The sequence below is a fragment of the Bacillus rossius genome, chromosome 5 (assembly GCF_032445375.1).
Source record: "Bacillus rossius redtenbacheri isolate Brsri chromosome 5, Brsri_v3, whole genome shotgun sequence".
In the NCBI taxonomy this organism is placed as follows: domain Eukaryota; kingdom Metazoa; phylum Arthropoda; class Insecta; order Phasmatodea; family Bacillidae; genus Bacillus; species Bacillus rossius.
The window spans coordinates 50,159,979-50,179,590 of NC_086333.1; the positions used below are offsets into that span (position 1 = coordinate 50,159,979).

Sequence of the window (19,612 nt, forward strand, 5' to 3'; positions counted from 1 at the left end):
ATTTGCTTCAAGTTACGCGGAACAGACTATACGCATAACAAAAGCATGAGTATACGCCTACATTAATTGCTGTCAGTGAGTAATGTTTTGAGCTTGCTCGGCAGCTTCAATTTATTGCACGTATAATTCAGTGCATGCGTCATCCTAATTTGGGGGGGGGGGGGGGGAAGGAGTGGATGGGGCGAGCAACATTGCCAGGCTTCACATTATTAATGACGGTTGTCAGTGGATCACACCGCTAGTCGCACGAGAGTGAGCATGAAAACTGTATCTTCCACGTGAATTTCGATAGGCATTTACGTTTGGGTCACTTCCTGCATACTGAAAAATCATTCCATTAGACGTGATATTCTCAAGCAAACTTTTAATTACATACCATAATCTGGCTTTTCACACTATTTCACAACTTCATAAACAATTAAACTCTGCAATTCTATTGCTTTTGATTTATGCACTGATCGTAACATCCATTACTAGGATATAAAAAAATGGTGAAGCACGAAATTTGCGAAATATGAAAAAATTAATTGAAATTTTAAGGGTTTTTTCCGTGAAATTTCAATAATTTTGTAGAAACACTGAGTTTTGTGCTAAATACTACTACTTCCCACAAATTGTTCAACGTCATTTCTGAAAACATTACGCGGTAGGTCATAAATTTGTAACAAAGAAAACAAATTTAAATAAAAAAGTATTTAGGTATGTCGAACATAGTAATTTATTTATGAACGGGACAAACATGATACGTTATTCTTTGCAGCACAAAAGTTTTACATCTTAAGATCTTAATTTCTTTTGTTATTTAGTGAAAAAGCGGAGTGGCTTGGTTTACTAGAGAAACTTCTGTGTATTTTACATGTATACCTGGCTTTTACGTGACTTTTTTTTAGTAAGAGACGAAACCCTCATAAATGCTATCGTTAGCCTATACAAATTGAGAAAACAAAATTTCCTGAAGAACACCCGAACAATTTGTATACAAAAAAGCTAAATTAACATATATTATCGTTTCATATTAGTAAATTTATAGTTTAAGTCAAGAAATAATTGTTCATGGTATGAGAATATCTGCGTTTAGTCCCATCCCTTCATTTACATTTATTTTAGTCGATTTTATAAGATGTACAAACGTACACAATGTGTATATTTCTCCCTGTTTGTTCCAGATGATAGACGTTGGCGTGCGCTTGTATCCAGGCTTGTATCCAGGACCACCCACAGACATTTTGGGGCAGATTTTGGGTTTGTGGCCCCCTCTCCTAAGTAATAATAATAATAATAATAATAATAATAATAATAGGTGTTTGTACTCCTTCGGCCCGAATTTGCCATTTACACACTTTTCACCTGAAACTGAAGAAGATAAACTTGGGGCCTGGTTTTTATCTCTCTCGATAGGACTATACAGCCAGATCTGTATGTAGTTAGTTTAGAAAAATGTATTGGGTTAATTATGGCTACTGTTTCAGGACAAATAAACAAAACATGACAACGTTTAAAAAAATTAATATCACCAACTTAAGTATTGAAAAAAAAAAATATTTTTTAACTAAACAATTATTTTCAAATTTTCGTTTGATAGCTCTTAAAATTAAATTACAGCATAACACAATAATGTTAGCTTCAGTTAATCAACAGTTTGTCTTCTTTTTTTATTTCGCTTTAGATATGGCCCCCTTTAGGGTTGAGTATTTTGTAGCCCGGTGCCACTTCAAACCCACCCCCTTTTTTTTTTCACACTGGGTGGCCGGCCCTGTGTGTGTCTGCCTGATTCAACAATACGTTTAATTTGTTGGTTTGAATTTTATGAATTTTGTAGAGATGTTCATATTTTGATATAGACCTAATTTTCCAAGAGATTTTTTTAAATAGTTTGTGGAACCTAAACCTGGTATTAGAAAAAAATTAATTAGTTTTTATGTTTAGATTAAAATGCAAATTTTTTGGGGGTGCAAATAAGAATTGACATTTGGTACCAAATTTAAGGCTAATTTAATTTTGTAGACCAACTTTTCGCACCGTTTTTTTATATATAAATTTTTAGTTTATATCCTTTGTGTCAGTTTTATTTTTCTTAGTGATAAAAGATTTTTTTTACCGTCAAAACATAGGAATTTTTTTTTTGGGGCGTAGGGGAGAATTTGTCAGTCTACAAGGTGTTAATCAGCTAAAAACTCGAAAACTACTGAGGCTGTATAGATAAAATGTTTCTAAGTTAAATTACCCACAAAAACTCTTGTTGGAAAATATCCAGGGATCTTAGTTAATTTAACTGGTATCTTCGTAAATTTATGGAAATTGAGTTTAGTTACTTTGAACACAATCTCACAAGTAATTATCTTGGTAATCAATCTCTCTTCCACGTGTCTGTTACTTTGTTTATAACGTAACACAGAACTAGAAAGTTGGATATCTAGCATAGTTTCCACGAAGACCCACACTGTAATATTTTTTTTAAATAGAACAGAACTATTCATGTGAAATTATAGATGTTTTTTGATTTGTATGTTTACTATATAACAACTCCATCACTCAAAATAGTGATCGCAGTAATACTGGGATAGCATTCTTACCCGGGTTTCTTACATGCTTTGTGTTGTCTCAGTTCCTCGAATAGTTAAAGTTATTTGTAAACCATTCCCTGAAGAGCTTTTCAGTATTAACTACTAAAAAAATAAGTATGATACAACAAATTAAAGTCAAATTGTTGAATATTTGATTCTCCATTCCATGGTTTAAAATGATTATGCTTGAATTAAACATCAATTAAAATATAGAATTATGCATAATTTTTTGTAATAAATACTAGGTATTATCATTGAAAACGTACTTCATAAATGCAAAAATAACCATAGCTATGTGTTGTACAAAGTTACAAAATCTTTCTTGTAGTTTTACACGCCATTTCTTGGCAACTGGTTGCCAAAGGAATCTTTTTAAAAAGTATAGAATTTTTTCTGTGCATTTATCTGGAACCACGAACAACCCTTTGTTTATTTCAGCTGCTTTATTCGTGAAAAATCTGTCAAAACACTGTAATTTATAACAGCGTAACGGTTAATCCACCGTAACGGCACACAAATGATTTTCACCACCTGCGACATCATGTCTTTTATTATTACTATTGGAACCAATGGCTGTTCACCCATTCCCGACCATCTCGTTTTCCAAATCGATTCCACCAATCACGCGGCTACTAATTTGAAAGTCTCTCTCTTCGACACTAGCCATCGTCGACAGATGGAACTGGAATTCAATTACGACATTAACTTCCGCTTGGTGAGCCTGGAAAATTCACATCTCCGAGCGCCTACTTCACGCGGATGCGTCGCGTACCGTTCAACTACCAGCCAATGGGCCCCCTCACTATTATCCTATGTTCAACTTTTCACACACCCACCACAATTCATAAAGATCTAGACTGTGAAACGTTATGTGGCCGTAACTGTACATGTGATTTGCGCGTATAGCATAACTTGTAAGGTTTACAATAAATTTCATTAACAATGTGCTTGTAATTTTCGACCTTTCAAGATAAACTCAAGCATTAAAAAAATGATTTTATCCCCTCCCCCTTCCCTTTCGAGCCCCACTCACGCCCTGCCCACTGGACGAAAATTAAGCGCTTCGAAGTTCGGTTTTTCTGCGTCAAAATTGCAAAATTTTCTTCCAAAAGTATAATGGTCATTATAACACATGCTTATTTGTACCAAATACGTTTTTTTTTCTTCTCTGTTCGTGTATTTTGAAATATTTCCGAAGTAGGTATCAACCAAATCAAAATATCTGGACCTTTGTTTCGTATTTCAATTATTTTCACAGCAGCAAATTATTTTTTTATTATTATTGAAAATATATATATTATATATTACAGCCTTCGTGTGCATATTTTCTGCATCGACATAATTTGTGCTGACTAGTGGAAGATGGGAAGTAAACACTAAGTGTGTGTGAAAACTACATATAAATATATAAAAGTTTAACCATTATTTAACAACTTTTGGTAAAGTTTCATTCTGGACACCCAAAAAATGATACTAATGAAAAAATTAACTAATTACCCTGTTGTATCTTTCTACCATGTTGCTCTGGGGGCGATAAGGGCTAATCTGCCCAAGCTTAATACCCCAAGCAAAAACCAAATTTTGCATTTCTCCTGAAATAAATTTTTTTGCATTATCGGTGAATATATGGGCAGGTGACCCAAAATACGGGAATATACACTCTGTAAGAATTGTTACGATGGTTACAATCTTCTGATTAGGCATAGCAAAAACCATTAAAAATTTAGAAAAACCATCAACTAAAACAAGCAAGCTGGTATTCCCTTTTTTTGATCTAGTTAGGGGTCCAAAGCAATCTAAGTAGACCTTTTCCCACACAAAAGTCGGGGGTGTACTACTAAACAACCCGAGATCTAACTGATTCCTAGGTTTGCACATTTGGCAAACTTCGCAAGATCTTACTTTGGCTCGTATTTCATCGTCCATATTACGCCTATACCACGTACTGTTTTTTATTGCCCAAAATGCGATCCAAAATAAGAACGGTGATAGTATTAATAAACCATTTCACGTAGATTTTGCGGAACAAACGCCTGAAAACGTCCTGCTTTGTTGACTCGCCCCAACAGCCCTTTCTTTTCACAAAACCGCCCTCCCCATTTGTCCGTAATTTCCTGACGTATATCGCGGCACTCGCTATCTACCGCTTGCGAATGTAACTTCAGGAATTTGTTGAAGTAGATTTAATCCTTCGCTTTCAACTGCATCGGAGAACACTAAGTTGGGGTCATCAAGGTCAAACTCCGTAAGGTCAAACATCCGGGATAGTGAATCGGCGACGGTATTCTCGTTGCCTTTCACGTGTCGGATGTTGAAACGGTACCGGCTTAAACGTTCTACCCACCGACCTAATTTTCCTAGTTGTTTCTTTGATTGCCACAACCATGCGAGTGCCTCGTTGTCAGTACATAATTCGAAAACGCCTATTTCTAAATAGTCTGCGAACTTTTCACAGGCCCAGACACAGGCTAGAGCCTCTTTTTCATAAGCTGAGTACCTGGTTTCGGCTGGGGTAACGATGCGACTTGCGTATGCGACTGGCAAAAGCTGTCCTTCCCGTCGCGTCGCTGACTGAGCACTGCCCCTAAAGCCATATATTGCTGGCATCAACTGCAACAAAAATTTTCGTCAAAATTTGGTAATTGCAAAACTGGGGCGGAAGTAAGGGCTTTTTTGACCACCTCAAAAGATGTGGCTTGTTCAACACCCCAAACAAATTTCTCGCCTTTCTTTTTCAATTGGTTTAGAGGGGCTACTATATCAGACATACAGGGTATAAACCGCCCATAATAGCCTACAATTTCCAGAAATTTACGTACACCGCGTAAATTCTTGGGTCGTGGGAATTGCATGATGGCTCGAATACGGTCTGGGTCTACCAGCATATTACCATTTTCCACAATGAAACCGAGTACTCGCGCATGATCTTGCGCCCAGGTAACCTTTTCCGGGTTGACGGTCAGATCCGCCGCTCGAAATGCCTCCAAAACTGCCCTAACATGTTGCATGTGTTCGGCTTCGGTTTGACTATAGATTATGACGTCATCTAAACAATTTACCACAAATTCCCCTAGGTATGGTTTTAAAATGTTTTCCAAAGCGCAACATAATGCCTGGGCACCAAAACACACTCCAAACGGTATCCGCTCCCATTCATATAATGCCCATGGAGTTACAAATGCTAAAGCATGTTTAGTGTCTGGGTGCAATTTAATTTGTGGTAGGCCTGATTCAAGTCCAATATGGTAAATAATTTACCTTTTCCGAGGGTCTGGAAAATATCCTCGGTCTGACTAATAGGAGAAGGGTCTACTGGCAAATGCTTATGCAATTCACGGTAGTCCACTACGACCCTGTACCGCCTGGGTTTGTTCCGTTTTCCTACTAGGAAACACGGACTAGCATGAATGCTTTTCGATGGGGTAATTATGCCCTCCGCCAGCAAGCGATTGATGTGTTGCTTAAAAACTTTGAGTTTCGGGGGTGCAACTTAAATGGTTTACACCTTATCAGAACGTTATCCTGAAGGGGAAGAATGTATCCTTCCTCCTTACACAACCCCAGTTCCGGGGTTATGACATCACCGAACTCACGTTGTAGATTTTCAAGAGAGAGAGCATCTAGTTTTGAAATGCCTCTACGTTTTACATCTCCTACAAGAGGAACTGATGCCTCCGTGAAACCGAACTTTAGCTCACGGAAGTTCAGATCAACATAAGCCCCTGTGTGTTTCAAGAAATCGGCACCAAGAATTACGTTGAAAGCTAAATCCGGAATAATAAGGAATTTAAATTTCCACCGAAAATCACCTATCTTAAAAGCCGTTTCGGCCTGCGCTTCACACTTTACAATGCCGCCATTAGCCAGGCTAAAAGGAATTGTCGAAACTCTCGCGATTATCATGGCTCCTTTCGGTGTATGACGTAACAAATAGATACAACAAGACTGTTTAAAAAGTGTTGCTGTAGACCCCGTATCAACCAAACCTTGAAATGTAGTACCCCAAATGTTGACAGGAACACATGGCAGGTAGTCTGAATACATTTTACGTTTTACGTTTCCGACAAAATTTTCAGGCTGTTGATTGTTATCGTGCGAGCCCACGTCTTTACGTCCGTGGTGACTGCTTTGTTGAGCGCCGTCCGACGGTAGTCGCGGGGGGCCAGTAGAGGCACTTGGTAGAGAGCCCCCAACGCGTCCCATCTGAGAACCAATGGCTCCTACAAAATTACCTTTGGGCTTACTGGGACAACGCGCGCGCGTGTGTTCTAGACCGCCGCATTGGAAACACACTACGCCTGCCGGACGAGAGCCCGAGTAAACAGGGGTGTCACGGGTCGCGCCCACCTTACGGGCCTCCGACTCAGTTTGCACGTTCGTGTCACGATCCCGAGAGTTACCCTAACTATTACATTTGTAATAACATTGTTTAGCTAGGTGATTAGTCCTCCCACAAATAAAATACTTACGTTTTCCTTGATCGCGGAACCCTTTAGATGTAACGCTGTGGGAAGTGCACCTTTCCCCGTGTGTGTCGGATTTATCGCCCCACGTCTGCATTTCAACTCTAACGTGAATTCTTTTCACTACTTCACCCAATTCCTGCAAAGTCTTCGGGTTACTCACTAAACAATAGGATTTTAAATCATCCCTCGTGTTTTCAATCACCATTTCCACGAACTCTAGTTCCGGGAATGGCATACCTATGACGTCAACGTGTTTTTTTGATATCGTTAAAGGATTGTACACTAGACTCATTTTGTCTTTGACGCCTGCACAAAAACTTGCTTCCCAAAAATTCTTTAACTCGCCTACTGCCGTCGGTCCCAAGCAATTGATCTTTGACCGTGCTCCAAGGTAAATTATTTGTACGGGCTTAAATGAGAATTTCCCGTAATTCACTAGGCACGTACAATTGTAAAATTGAATACAACTCATTGTCTGTAATTAAATTAAGAGAAACCAATTCATTGACCGCTACCAAAAACGTAATCAAATTATCCGGGCGAGTATCCCGTAAAGTGGGAAACTTTTCAAACAACGGTGATAACAAATATTTATTAATTACCGGACTAATTTGTGTTGTCTGGTTATCTTCTTCGCTGACGTGACCAGTATCTTTATCAGTTTTCTTGGCACTCTTACGCGCAATTTGTCGAAGCTGATCAATAGTTACGGTCTCTGCGTCAAACTCACTTACGCCCAGGTCGGATAATACGCGCAGTAACGTAGCCTTAGGGAGGTTCTGAATCCAGGCTGTCCCTGTTAGCGACATGTCGGGAATACTTACACCGCCACGAGTTAGCAACCTTTGACAAGTCAAAACGTAAGCAATGAAAACTAAGACCTGGAGGATAAGTTGTGGGGGGGATTAGCCTGAGCTAACCGGCAACATTGAATTAAGGAAAAAGGAGGTGAGAGAGGCAGGTGATACTAAGGCCGGCTTGTACAGTCGTTACTTGAGACGAAGTGGAGTATTCTTCATTTGATTAACCTGCCAAGTTTTTTCTCGGACTTGAGTTCCCAAAACACTACATTTATTATGGAAACGGGAGCAGGCACAAACACTTAACATATTAAATACTGACTCCTACAAGATACTATCGAGTCTCTATTACTTAACCTAATAAGTCACTGTTCATTGTCCTCATGAGGTATCATTTCCTGTATACGATTCATTAATGTCACTGTTTCGAAAAGGGGGGGGGGGGGGAAGACCAGCGAACACCGTCCCAGTTCATTAAGCGAGCGTATAGTTTTGACGTCAAAACACAACAGTGGACACGGGCCGATTCTGCCCCAAGACTTTCCAGTACTTGCCTTTATAATCGCAGCAGTCGGAGTCCGTGGTAAACAGGATATCACTCGTGTGCTAGCTGTAGAGACCGAAAATGGGCTCTACCACCAACGGCGACGAAGTCCTGTAGCGCGCGCTGGGCCGCTCGACATGGTAGAAGACTCAGGCGTGCAGTCCGGCTATAAGCTCGCGAGCCGGGCGCGTGCGCGGGCTAATATACCCGGCAGCCGAATGACGTCACGTGTTACGTAACCGCGGCAGTCGACTGACGTACTGCGGTACCACTTACACTAGGCGAGGCCGCACGAGGCTCGGACGTCCCGGTCGTACACCCCGCAACAATGAATAAGTTAAGAATGATAATGTCATGTGTGTCACTGGTCTTGAAATTGAAAGTGAGTAAACTGTACAATATTTTTAAAGAGTTTTGTATTTTTATTTATTATTATTTATTAAAATTCGTGACATGCCCACCGAAAGTTATGAATCTTTTATGGCGGGCACGAAAAAAACTAAAAACAAAAGGCTAGAATTACAAAATCATAAAGGTACAAATACACAAGAGATAAAGTCACTAAATGTGACCAGGTACCACAAAAATGTCAGCACTACGCAAAGGTGGGCACCACCTACAAGAAGCTATTCATGCAGATATGAACCACCCGCAAGCAGTTACGAACCAACCAGCACTTCACACTTGCAGGTGTCACAAAACAGAGAGTTATATAAAAAAAACATTGAGACAACAAATACAACAAACTCATTTAAACGTAATATATTGTTACGAACGTGAGCAGTGCCGCGGTGCGTGCAGGTTCGGAGCTGGCGGCGGCCCAGCACAGCCACTGATGTCACGTGGCCGCCGCAACGTGAGACGTGCCGCGCGCGCCTGGTAGATTACAAGGGTTGTCCCTTCCCCCCTCCTTCCCTCCGTTCCCCTAGCGGCGCTCTGCCTTTGCGGCGTTATCTGACACCTTGCAGCTGCAGAGTTCCACGGGTCGCCACGCGAGCCGCCGACGCGCGTCTCGATATTTCTGGCGTCGGGTCGGCGCGGGATGACGCGACTGACCCCAGCCGCGCTCGTGAATTCTAGAAGTGACGCCTGGGCCTATATAAGCCCAGGAAGCAGGCCTCAGGGAGTTGAGTTTATCCGGGCGATAGTGCCACGGGTGCGGCGGAGTTTCGGGGCGATAGTCCGGACGATAGTGTCGCGGGTGTGTCGGAGTTCCTCGGCGAGTTCAGTTCAGTTTTTTCGGGATCGACCGGGCGACAGTCTGTGCGATAGTGCCGTGGGTGCGGCGAGAGTCCCGAGCGAAGTTCCGAGCGAAGCATTGAGCGGAGCCTCGGGGAAGGGAAGTGCGACGGCGGCGGCGGAGTGCGAAGACGGAGTCCCGCGACGGAGACCCACGAGGGGTGCTGCGGCGAGAGTTGCGCCAGAGGTGCGGCCCAGTGAGGTGTGTGGTGTGTAAAAACCAAGTGACTGGGGAATAAACATTTTTTTAGTGTAATTGATTATTAGGCATTTTTAGAAGATTATTTGTTAGTGATGTAAATATTGGCAATCAATAAAACTGTGTAGTAAAATCTTTAATTGGGCTATCCATTAACGAACTCAGTAGTTTTCCCACGACGATTATTTCATTTTAATAATTCATAACAATATAATAATTAGGAATAGTAATAACCAATATATAATTTAAAATAATTCATTCGCTTATGTGGATTTTGAAACAATGCTAATATTTTCTCATGGTAAACAAGTAATGTGATCAAACCAAAGGGTCTTCCAAGTTAACTGACATGATTTGAAAATCTCTCCGTTATTTGACAAACCTGAACTTTCTGCTTTGGGATCTGTCTTCGAATATAATTTAATAAATATTTCACACGTCGCGTCAGTGTTTATTTGTGTATCAGTTCCTTTACTGCTCAGTAAGAATGTTTTTGTGTTACAAATGCTAAGACCGGTATTATTAAAACAGTTTTGGGACAAAAATTTAATTCCTCTAAGATAGTTTAGGTATATGTAACTAGAATTTACCTCTGTCGTATTTTCTTTGCAATCAAAGTATAAGTTCTCACTTAAATTCATTCAAAAGGTACATAAACGTCATACTTAAAATCTTTCTGTGATTGTATGGGCAGCATTGTCTCCATCAATGGTAGTGTTTTTTTTTTTTTTTTTTTTACCCACTCATGTTTGTACTTTTTAAAGTTGCGCTTGGATACATATACTATTAAAATTACAACATTTAATCTCTATGAATGAGTAAATACTAAATATGCCATAATTATTGTTGTTTTAAGGATACTTCCTTCATTCCATCATAAATACATTCTAATATCTTACCGAATCATCAATGAATTTTTTCAAAAATTATCTTGCGTTATTAAAAACTTATTTTTAAAAAGTTAAAGATTGAGTTCTGATTAAGGCATGGCCAATCATAGTTCAGTGGCATACTTCTTGCTAGCAAAAATCATGTATGCTAGAGTTTTAGTGGTATCCTAATTTATTTTATTCTATGTTTTCAAATTTTTCCTCGCGATTTTAAATAAATGTATTATATAACCATCGTAAGTTCTTTTAACAGAAATACTTTCGTTCTATCGAGATAATGATTTATATAATTGTTTATTTAATTTATTTGGTGTTTTAAAAGGCCAATTTATATTTCAATCTTAGCAAGAGCATAGAGCATGTAACTGTATGATATACAGTTCTGAATTAACAGTTTGCAAGGATTCTTTGACGTAAAACTCATCATTCATAAATCAATAAAAAGTTGTTTTTTCGGGAAAAACCCTAAAAAAATTAGGCTTCTAGGATTTGTGGAAACACACAGACACACACACGCGCGCGCGCGCGCACACACACACACATACATATATATATGACATGGATAAATTCCGACACCGTTTGACCGATCGCCATGAAAGTTGGCACAGCGAAGTGTTTTTCAATGGAGGTTTTTTTTTTTTGTAACTAGATGACGCTGCAGCGCATCAACTTCTAAACCTTTCAACCGGTGTCTATGAGTAAAAAGAAAATCATAGGTCATAGACATACCAACAGTAATTGTGTGTCATTTCTCTATGTCCACCACACTGTCATAAAGCGCTATCCATTTTGCTTTAACTCGCGGACAATATATCAACCTGTGTTCAGCCCGTGCAGCTAGTATTTTATAAACGTATGAATGATACACTAAAGGTGACAAATGAAGACTTCATACGATTACATGCTCTTAGCTCACGCTAATATTTAAATGTAAATTGGCCTTTACGTTTCTAGCAATGATTAAACAAATATTTATTAAAATAGTAAAACCTTTTATAAACAATTAACAAAGGTTATATAGGTAAATTGTTTTAAAACGTAAGCAAAAACACAAAAATTTTAAGGCAAAATAATTTAGGATTCTAGTCCCTTAAGTAAGAATTTCATTTGACAAGTTCAGTCCATTGCCTGGCGCGTAGAGGCGAAGGGCCGGTGTCGGCCTTAGGGCATCTTGGCCTCAAACGCTCAGGACATCTACAGGCTACTTTTCATTGTTTTTATTCAGGTTTTATGTTTCGTGAACACAGAGACGTAAATAGAGGGAGGCAGACGGGGATTGTGGCCCGGACGCCGCATTTGGGGGAGGGAGGGGCTAACTGGCAGAGTATTACTTTAGCTATTTACTTAAATATCGTTGTGTTAGAAAAAACCAAAATTGTTGAATTACAGATGAAATGAATTATTTGTATTGAAAGATACATACCTGTATGTCATAAAATATTTAAAATATGGTACTATTCGCGTACTACCCAATTTGCATTGTGTTTAAAAATGAAATGACTGCAAATAAATATATTTATTTGCCATCTCTAAGTTCAATAAAAAAAAAATATTTTGAATAGTGTGGTGGCGATATGAGGTGTTGTCGGTAAAAGGATTTGGTTTGGTTGGTTTGGAAAAAAAAAGGGGGGGGGGGGGAAGGTGTCAAAATAATTTCTTGTCCAGGGTGTAAACTAGTATAGTTACGTTCCTGCGTGGACAACAGGGCAGTTACGGTCGGTCCAGGTTAACCTGGTGCGTGGACTTAGCCCTTTGGGCTCTCTGTCCAGAGGACTCGGCATCGAATCCTGGTCTGGCATTCCTGATATCTTCTTCCCACGGTCTCTCTAAATTATCACAAGAAAATGCTGGAATGGCTCCTTATATCAGGCCATGGCATATTCCTTTAATACACAGAAGAAGAAAAATATATTTCTGTACTTTACAAAAGATTCGTTTGGAAACCAGTTACCAAGAAATACGAGAAATATATTGTAACTTTCTACAAAACATGACTATGGTTATTTTTGCATATATAAAATACGTTTTCTGAGTAATACTGAGTATTTCTAACCAAAGAAGGGCCCATAATTTTATATTTTAATTGACGTTTCATTCATGCATAACCTTCTATAAACCATGGAAAAGAAAATCGAATATGCTATAATTGGACTCTGTTTTGTTTTATTGCGCTTATTAATGTGCTCAGCTAATACTAGTTTACAAATAACTTTAACTGACGGAAGTACTGGGACAACACAAAGCATAAATGCCGGGTAAGAATCAGAACCCAGTGTTAATGCGAAAACTATTTTTAAATGATACAGTTGTTTTCACATAAATGTACAAATTTACAAATACTGTATCTATGTTTTTACATAAATATTTATGTTATATTTACGAAAGATATTACAGTGTATCCCTGATATATATCGTTGTGTGCTACCGTCTATAATGACATGGCTGTTGACCTGTGATAAGCCCAAATATTATATATATATATATTATATTATATATATATATATATATATATATATACACACACACTTAGCCCAGTCTCTTAATAATCCAATCTTTTAAGCCTGTATATATTTTTTTAGTTCATATAAAAAAACTCGTTTTTAATTTGAAACCTTTCCGAATGTCCGATACATTACATAATTACTTTATTTTGGAGTCCTTCGCTAACATTATTTTTCAAGCTGCTACGTATGTTAACACGTTAACTGCAAAACTCATAAAACTTACCATAGTTTCCTCATACGGTCATTTTGCAGACTTCCTAGCACCGCTGGAACAAAATAAACAACCGCTGGAAATTCCATGCGGACGTGTTATCGATGGAACGAATGTACGTGTTAAAAAAAAAAAAATCTTGTGTGGAAAGGTGACGAGGCATAGTATGTACCAGCGAAATTCTCCCTCTTAGTCGTGTCTCCAACCAAACAAGCCTCCTTGTGAGTGCTGATGTAATCTCGCTCCAGATTTTAGGCGGAAACCTTGTACGATTTTTTTCTTCTTGCCTACCGGCCGTATCATCTTGCCTCAAGATCTTTGCCAACCCCTCCCCTTTTCCACAATTTTCTCCCCTCACAAACACTTTTTATAACCCTTTCTCCCTTTCCTACCTACCATACGCATTTTATGACTTCGGACGGGGCGTCCAGGTGCTTATATGCCATCGGGGTCAGGAAAGCGTGTTAGGTGTGTTGATGCTTCTCAGTAAAACCTTCACATAATTTGCCGAGGTTTGCTCTCGTTGTGTAGCCTGCACCGAGAAAATGTTTTTTTTTTTTTTTAATCCAACAAAGTACGTATTTCTTTGCGCGTGACGAAATAAATGTAGGTACTCACAAGATTGCTTCAAACAAATATTTCGTGAGTTTGTTAGGAATAATGCTGTTGCAAAAATGTTTTCCTCAAATTAAATGTAAATTTTTAAACAGGAAGTTTGGTTCGACCAAAAAAATATTTTGTTACAGCAATTAAATATTTTATTTTAATCGCAGTATACATTAAAAATACTGGTTTTAACGGTTTAACCGATCTTGATGACTTTTGAAACAGAGGTAGCCCATAAACACACTTACTTAGCGGATAGCCGTTAAAATCCGTTTACAATGAAAACGCACGGTGATATTGGCAAAAGAGAAGTTAGCTTTCTGCCAGTGTTTACCGTTTCAATAAGTTTTTTTTTATATATAGTGAAATACACAAATAGAAAGTCACACTAGCTTTTGTACTCATCGTTGACGGGATCTATTTCCGTATCGCCGCAGCGTTTTTATTAACTCGGCTCCGTATATGTTTGTATATATCGTTATGAAAGCTACTGACACGGTATCAACTTATATCTAGTGATAGTAAAATGTAGAGTCTTTTATTTTCGTATATTTTATTATAAAAATGTAATGTAAAACGAAGCGATTATTTAAATTTAAACATATGCTGTATTCCACGTCCTTTATTATTATACATACATATATACACATTAAAAGATGTAACTATAGTTAAACTTGTACCTAGAGCGTACTTGGTTGTTAACTCAATCAGAAATAACAGATGAGTTGCGTAGACTTTGTACAAAAGCGTAGGTCAATTAAAATTGGCAACTAAAATGACTGAGAAACGAGATTAGGCAAAATTAATTTAATAGATAATGCAAAGAAAACTGTAGCAAAATTTTATTTTAAATTTTCAACGGTTTGTACACCTGCAATTAAGACCTTAAATATTTTAGGCTGGTAATGTCAAAGTGAGTTATCAAAAATATACACCAAAAATATTAGACTTAACATGTCTATGAAAATATCCTTAAATTATAAAACTCCAACCTTATTAAATTATATTACCAGCTTCTGACAAATGAATTAAAAAGCATTAATAATATAAATTAATAAAGTATTCCAAGTGCATACTCGGCCAATTTAATCGGGAAATAATTGTTCGACAGCGAGTAGTAGCAAAATCAAAATTTATGTTCATAACATAACATCTCGCCGGAGGCACTTAACGAAACTGCAGAGCAGTAAGTTAGCAAAAGATCAGACGTCAGTGCATGGGTGAGTGTTCACAAGAGCCGTCGAAGACAAGTCGAGTTGAGTTTCAAAACTAATCATTGCCAAAACACATCATATGACTCATTAAATGTTCCAGGTCCAATACCATCGAAAGTCATCCCACAACTTCTAGTTTATTTCCAACACAAGCTTCTAACTTTAGGTTATCTGTCGAGCAGAATCTCTATCATTGCCAGTCATCATAAATGTAATTGCCACAATTGTTCTTCCACCATTTGTACTCAGTCTGCCGATATCACTACTCCTGACGTAAACCCATCAACTTCAGTTTATACTGTACCAAGCCCGAGGAAGTACATTTATTAGCACTTAATCACAGCTTTTATTTAGGCGAATGCATAAACCATTCAGTGGCAAAGTCAAGTATCAGTTACTAAAAACCTATACGTTCTCTAATTCGTCTCATGATTTCAAAAAGAACATTGATGAGGGAAAAACTATAAAAAAGCCTTTTCAAAAAATCGGCTACAAAATTACTCACGAAAAGTATACTCACACAAGTTGAAGAGAGGGCTTTGTAAGTTTTGTACTCTTTAGTACACCTTTGAGATCACGCAGACACATCACTGAGCACTCTAGATAAATAGCCCGTTGGCCAAGCAAAGAGACCTCAATTTGATGCAAAGTTACATCTTGGAACCCTCCCACAAGCTTTGAGATCCTCGAAGCTCAGGTCACGATCGTGGTCCAACCGAGGTGTCAGCCTCACTTCTGCTGTATTTCAGTTACAGCGCTGGAGCCAACGGGTGGTTACTTGCATTACTACTTGCACTTCGTGTGAAGCAGCTTTGTGTTCATATAATAGTGTGCACCATGTTTGCGGGGGCACCCACAACATCGGCTGAAGTGTGGTACTTATCTATTGAAATGACTGTGTGCAACGATGGAATTTTTAATTCACCTCTTATCAACCATCATCAGGCGTGATCAAGCACCACTTTAACAAGGCTCTGGGTGTCTGAATATAGCGATGATGAAGTAAAAGGTGACTCAAACAACATCACAATATGCCTTCTCCTGAAAATTCCTAACTCCATGGTCGAAGATCTTACATAGCTCACCATGTCAACCCATCATCGGGAGTGGGGTTGGTTTGCTCTGGTCCTGCTTCAGCATACGAAACTATTTCAAGAAAACGAATTTTTCCTTCCAATTATATTTTTAATTGATAGTATACACATGTAGGAAGGTTTCTATATACCAGCTATATTGGTGCCAATGGCCAAAGAGGGTGAAATAAATTAATGTTTGTGTAAGATACCCTGAAAACTACACTTTGGAGGCCCTGAGATGCCCTTGTGCGAACCGTACGGTATATTTCCCTCCAATTATATTTTTAATTGATAGTATACACATGTAGGAAGGTTTCTATATACCAGCTATATTGGTGCCAATGGCCAAAGAGGGTGAAATAAATTAATGTTTGTGAAAGATACCCTGAAAACTACACTTAGGTGGCCCTGTTAGGCCCTCGAGCGAACCGTACGGTATTTTTCCCTCCAATTATATTTTTAATTGATAGTATACACATGTAGGAAGGTTTCTATATACCAGCTATCTCATATTCTATTGAATTATTATAATCATGTTGTAAATTTCCGTACTTGCGTGAAATGACTTAGGCCGTTGTTGTTCCAAGTTCGCTGCAGTATGACGCACCCGGGCGGCCGGATAGAGCCAGCGGATAGAGCGAACTTCAGCTCAGTGCATTATGTTTTGCTGTCATTTTAATCTTTACCTCCACAGGGAATTATACATTTTCCTAGGTTTTATTATGACAATAACCTCTCATGTTTTTATGAGAGGCAAGTCTATCGTGGAGAGATTATGTTATTTACAGGAAAATTTAAATGCCAGAATTGTTTTTCCCAAAATTTAAACTGTTAAACTAAAGCCTGGCCTATCTGTGCTAATAAATTACCAGCACAGCTCCAACATAGCATGTGATGTAAAATATGCCAATTTTTTTTAACGTGTTCTTACGACGAAGCCAGTCTAGTTTGATAAGAGTCTTATTGTTAAAAAATTATACGAATGATTAAGTGATTTGAATTTTTCCTCTCTTTTTTCAGGGTACTGTTGCCAGTTCTATGGGGAGATACAACAAAGTTTTCAGCAAAGAGATGGAAGCAGCATTAGCTAGACTAGATTCTATGGAATGACAAGGAAGACACTTATGAAGGTAGCTTACGAATTTGCAGTACAGAATGGTTTAGGAGAGAATCGTCTCAATGATGAACTAAAGGCTGCAGGTAAGGATTGGGTTTATAGATTTCTTGAAGATTCTGGTCTTTCACTGCGTACACCAGAGCAATGTAGCTTGAGAAGAGCCATGGTTTTTAATGAAGTTCAAGTAGAACTGTATTTTGGAAATCTGAAAACGTGCTTAGAGAGCACAATTTCCTTCCTCACAGAATATTCAACATGGATGAGACAGGTGTGTCAACTGTCCCAGACAAACCAGCTAAAATTTTGGCAAAGAAAGGTAAGAGATCAGTGAAAAAAATTAAGTCTGCTGAGAAAGGACAGCTAGTAACAGGGGTAGGTATTTTGTGTGAACCCAACAGGAAACTTCATTCCACCTGCATTAATTTTCCCCCGTAAAAGGAAGAGACCAGAACTCTATAATAATGCTCCCACAGGTTGTCTTGGTTTAGTAAGTGAGTCGGGGTACATGGATTCAGAGTTTTTTCTTGATTGGTTAGAGCATTTTGCCAAACACACAAAGCCTTCTGGGGACGACCTTGTCCTGCTCATTCTGGACAATCATGTTTCACATTGTTCACTGGCAGCAGTAGAATACTGCAGAAAGAATAACATTGTCCTGTTGACATTGCCACCTCATGCTAGTCACATGTTACAACCATTGGACAAAGCTATTTTTGCACCATTTAAAAAGTTTAATGCAGACGAAATTGAAAAATGGATGTGTAGTCACCCAGGTAGGGCAGTTACACATATGTAAGTGTCTGGTCTATTCAATGCATCTTTCAAAAGAGTGGCAACAGTTGGAATAGCAGAAGCAGCTTTTAGAGCCACTGGTATTTACCCGTTTAATCCCGATATTATTTCGGAGGATGATTTTCTATCTGCTGAGCCTACGAAAATTGAGTTGCCAGTTTCGAAAGGCATTGACCACTCATCAGATTTCATCGAACCAGTTGAAGATGGGGATGTACGAAATGAGGGGAGACCAAATGAAGAATTGGAGGATAAAATAACAGGAGAATAAACAAAGACGCAAGAAAACACAAACGTGTCACAAATATAAATCATTCCAATTGCTGGTACTTCTTCAGGACCAACTGTCTCAGTCATAGCGATTTATCCCTTGCACAAAGTTCAAAAGCAAACCAAAAGGAAAAGAATTGGGCAGAAATCTGAGATTTTAACTGCAACATCTCGCAAAAATTTGCTCTTAGAAAAAAAGAAACTTAAAGAAGAGGAAGAAAAGAAAAAAATTGAAAATGCAAAAGCAAGAGCTGAAAGAAAGCTAATCAAGTCAAACACTCAGTTGTTGAAAAACAACAAAGAAGAGAAATGTGAAACATCGAAGTTACTTACAGCCAAACGCAAACTAACATTCAATACGAGAAGTACCTCCGATCAGCAATCTCCTTCACAAGACTACATCTGCCCTGGATGTGATGAATCATGCAGTGATGAGGACTGGATGCAATGTTGTGAGTGTAGTTAATGGTGGCATGAACTTTGCTCATCTTATGAAGGGTGCGGAGTTTTTTATTGTGATTATTGTTTAAAATATGTGATGATTTTGACTGGGTGTGAGTAGCATGTGTAGGGAATAGTAGCATCAGATTTATTGGTTGTAAAAAAAGAATTTCTAAATGTTTTAATTATCAAAATAATATGTTACATTTATGTATAAATGTATAAATGTTCATCCAGTACGCTTTTATGTGTAAAAGTGAATACAGTGGGTACAGAAATATAAAGTATACGATGTACAACTGATAAGAATCATGCGCACACTTACCCTCCCACAGAAGGTAAGTGTGCGCAAATGCCGACTATACCATTTTGCTCATTAAAAGAGAATCTCCTGCTGTACAATTACTTGGGCTCTCCAGGACATTCTCGAATAATTATTCTATCATCCAATATTATTAATTTTTTCAAATGTGTATTGGTAACTATTTATGCCAAATATTCCACTAAATGCGCACTCTTACCCTCCACTACCTTACTACACAATCCAACTGGTAAACCATGCTCATCACTCATAATTTAATACGTTAGAGGAAGATACTTATTTGACAATTCACAGCAGGATCATAAACAAGTATTCTTAAAAAATTTACGAAATTTATGAAGAAAAAAAGTGAATTTT

General features: G+C 38.3%; 1 long non-coding RNA gene across 1 annotated transcript; it reads left to right on the forward strand.

Moving 5' to 3' along the window:
- Positions 1 to 1,171: 1,171 nt before the first annotated feature.
- LOC134531783 (uncharacterized) lies at positions 1,172 to 18,694 on the forward strand. Its single transcript, XR_010075086.1, has 2 exons — positions 1,172 to 1,242; positions 17,334 to 18,694. It is a non-coding gene; the product is annotated as an uncharacterized LOC134531783 (long non-coding RNA).
- The last annotated feature ends 918 nt before the right edge of the window (positions 18,695 to 19,612 follow it).